The sequence below is a fragment of the Dendroctonus ponderosae genome, unplaced genomic scaffold (assembly GCF_020466585.1).
Source record: "Dendroctonus ponderosae isolate FM_Combo_2020 unplaced genomic scaffold, Dpon_F_20191213v2 Dpon_F_20191213_11, whole genome shotgun sequence".
In the NCBI taxonomy this organism is placed as follows: Eukaryota; Metazoa; Arthropoda; class Insecta; order Coleoptera; family Curculionidae; genus Dendroctonus; species Dendroctonus ponderosae.
The window spans coordinates 356,986-360,657 of NW_026017213.1; the positions used below are offsets into that span (position 1 = coordinate 356,986).

Here is a 3,672-nt window from a genome sequence, read left to right on the forward strand (position 1 = left end):
AATATGTGAGCATTGATAATGGCATTCTTACAAGAGAAATGTTGACCGATGAGCAAATTAGAGACGCCGTAACCTCATCTACAGCTTTAAGCGATAATGAGAAAGATCACGATTTAGGTGAAACTGACACTAATGCTGTTCCAACCATTTGTAAAATGACAAAAAAAGTGTTTTTTTGGAATTTTCTACTATCACGCCAAGTTCCTAATCCTATCTGGCAGTCATTTTGTGATCTTGAAAACTACATAAATAAAAATTTACTCTTGCAGCAGAAATGTACAAACAAAAATTGCAGACTTTATGATTTAGATTTCAAATTGCGTTCTGTTTATCTTTTTGGGTTCTTTTTAGTTATACCTACTAACTTCTACTACTAAATGTAAAAGTAACGAAATAAAATACACCACGTGTTTTTGTGTTATTATTATTTTCAAGTTTGTTATATCCGGACTCAACTGTATATCAAAAATGGTTAGACAAAGGTATACGATTTTATACATTAAATATATTAGAATTAGGCGCAGAATTAAAAAATGTAATAATATGTATATAGTGTTGTATTATAATATAATTTCAAATTTGTCATAAACCGTTAGACTTAGGCATAGGATATTGCACATGAAATACATTTAGAATTTAGAGTGGAATTGAAAAATGTAATAATATATAAGGTGTTCCATTTAAAATAAGCAAGTTGATACCTACATCCGGTATAACCAGAAGTGTGGTCATCTTGAAAATATTTTAGGCCCCAATGACTCCGGCACACTGTCCAATTTTCAAATTTCTCCCATGTTCAGTTTGACAGATATCGATCGCGGCAGTTCCCGGTGGGATATCCTGTATAAAGCAGTTTCACTTTAAAATTTGGAGTATGTAGTTGAAAAGGGGTGCTCATGTACTTATGTCTGTCGGACTTTTGCATTAGTTTTAATTTTCCCTTAAAGTAGTACATACAAAACATAGTAGTTCTAGAAAAAAATAAATTCGGTTTGTTCATAGAATGATGCTAGAAAACATTTACAAACTTGGTGATTGTGTCGTTTGAGTCCCTCTGAATTTTTAGTTTCATCTTAAATAACACTAAAGTAAATGGTTTCAGCCAAAAAATTTCTGGATGGTCCATAAATTAAGCCAAAAAACACTCACAAAGTTTGAGGAAAATCACCATTTTCAAGCTAAATTCCGAGTGTGTAAGTTTGAATTTTTCGAAAGGTTTATGGTCGATCTGAGACTTGCTCATTGAAACTGCTTAATATGAAACACTTTAAGAGACGAAAACAAAGGTGTTCCTTTATAGGTCGAATGTATGTTACTAATATCACCAGAATAAACTAGTCAGAGAATCAATAGTTTTCGATCAACATGAAATTATTTCTGAAATTAATATAATTTTATTAATTTTTCCTAAAAATGGTACATAAAATAACAAATAGAAGATATATATCGGATAACAATTTTATTTGCAACTTTTTTTTCTTCAGGATTGGCAGTGCTTCAGTACTGGCAGTTAGCGAGGGTATTGAGGCAAAGTGGCTGTTTGGTATGCCACTATATCATCTCGCAAGTTGGTTTTTTAAGAGTTGTGGAGTAAAAGCTTCAAATGTAATCTGTAACTAGTATCTTTTTTTTTATCAAACTGGCAAAGTTTTTACCATCCATTCTTAACCGGGTCATTTTCATGCCGCCACGAATTGTTCTACGTGATATTTCATTAGGTAAAATGCTGCTAGTTAGGAAGCCAGGAATTATTCAAAATTAATTACCAGTGACTTTCTTCTCTTTGCTTCTCTCGCTCAAAATTAATAATTAAGCAGTTCAGTAAAACATGCCCATAAATGAAAGGTTATCGTCTTAACCGTTTTGCAAATAATTACGACTTCCTATGTAAATTTATACGCTAATGTTACTGTTGTGTAGGAAAGTGCCTACTGCTGTAACTTTTTATTAATTAGCATGTATGTGGTCGTACTTTATACTATTTTACGATTAATTCTTCCTAAAAAAGTCAAAATCATTAATAAATTATTTTCTTAATGTATGCTTAATGCCTCATTGCTTAATGTTTTATTGTTTGGATTGAAATATTTAGAAATGTGTTCAATAATTATTAAGTTGCCCATGCTTTTCCGATTTATGTTATTAATTATGTAATAATTCTATGCTGTTTAAATAATTAAATTGATAATAATATTTTGTATTTTAGAATTTCATAATTAGTAACCTAAACCTAAAGTTCGATAGCATGAGCAATTTAGTAATTCTTCAACACAATTCCAAATGTTCTAAACCAAGCAATTCAAAATTTCCAACTCTAAGCAATTGATATTGTTTTTTAGAATATGATATCTGAAAAGAAAAATTGTTTCCAAAATTTCTTTTTGTATTTTCACTTGGTTTTACAAGTTTCTGCTTTGGAAATTGAACCACTTTGGATGCTTAATTAATTAAGTACTCAATAACATTTAAATTATTTCCGTTTTGTATAAAACTTGAAAACAAATTTAAGCAAAGCGTAAGCAAACAAGCGTGTACACTTTTTTTGTGGGAAGTGGAGAGCCACCAAAAATTCTTTGAAACAATGGACTATTTGAACATAATAGTGAATAATCAAGTCAAAAATGTAACTTTCAGCTCCAAATAAATATCTTTATATTCTTAATATCTATTACTTTCGTATTCCGTAAGTCTTACAGTGTATCATCTTATACATTGAATTAAGAGAGATATTTTCGTCGAAGAAAATGTATTTATTAAAATAAATAATAGTTAAAAAATAATAATTTAGTTTTGTTTTTTGTTTAAAGTTCGTTTTAGTACAGTTTTTTGTATACAGGGTGGTGGTAAAATTTTTCCATATGGTGCGAACTTAAGACCGATTTTTACCAGAAACAAGCGAAACGCAGTTTATCGAAACTAAATTTATGTTAAACGCCGAAATTAAACTTGTATAACGACGGGCAGTTTTCACCAGCGCTTCGGTACGTTTAAAAAACTGGGTTTAGTGAAACGCAGTTTAAGCAACTGCAAAAGTGAGAAATATTACGGAACCATTTGGGTCCATGACGTCAATAACCCGTTATCAAACCCACTTTCTGTCCGAACTAACCTTATAATTGTAAAGTTTGCTTTGTTTATGCACGGTTTGTGCATTCGTGTATGGCTTATGGCTATGGTATACACGTTTTTATTAGATTTACTATTGGAAAAGTTACTGAAACAAATAGAAAATTAAGTTTTGCGTACGCCCATTCAGATCGTTATAAAATTCATTGAATAAACAAGGCAAGCGGAGGAGTACTTCGGCAGTGAGGAAGTATTTTACTGGGTAAACAGCTTGGCTGGAATCTCACAAAACACGGACCGCTAGAATACCAGCTCTATCGCGGCGTTAAATCTATGTACAATTGAATGTGATGTAGTTGTGCTAAAACCCTTAAAATCTCTAGCAAAAAAATATAATTGGCGACACAATTACAGATAGCCCAGATAAAGTACATAAGTAACAATAAAATGTTTGTCGACTTTTTCGAAAATTAAGTATAAACTGGCCTACTAACCAGCAATACTGGCCATTTCTATTTTATTATTTTTCGGTCGACCTACAACCACAACAATTCTTTAGACAGTAAGGTTAGATCAAGTCTTTAAACGGCGTTTAAGGCAGCGGTC

General features: G+C 31.4%; 1 long non-coding RNA gene across 1 annotated transcript in view; it reads left to right on the forward strand.

Moving 5' to 3' along the window:
• The window catches only part of LOC109540404, a 17,285-nt gene extending 14,505 nt beyond the window's left edge, over nucleotides 1-2,780 (forward strand). Inside the window, exon 2 of the long non-coding RNA XR_002172188.2 lies at nucleotides 1,485-2,780. This is a non-coding gene — a long non-coding RNA (uncharacterized LOC109540404). The remainder of the gene's footprint in view (nucleotides 1-1,484) is intronic.
• Nucleotides 2,781-3,672: the final 892 nt, after the last annotated feature.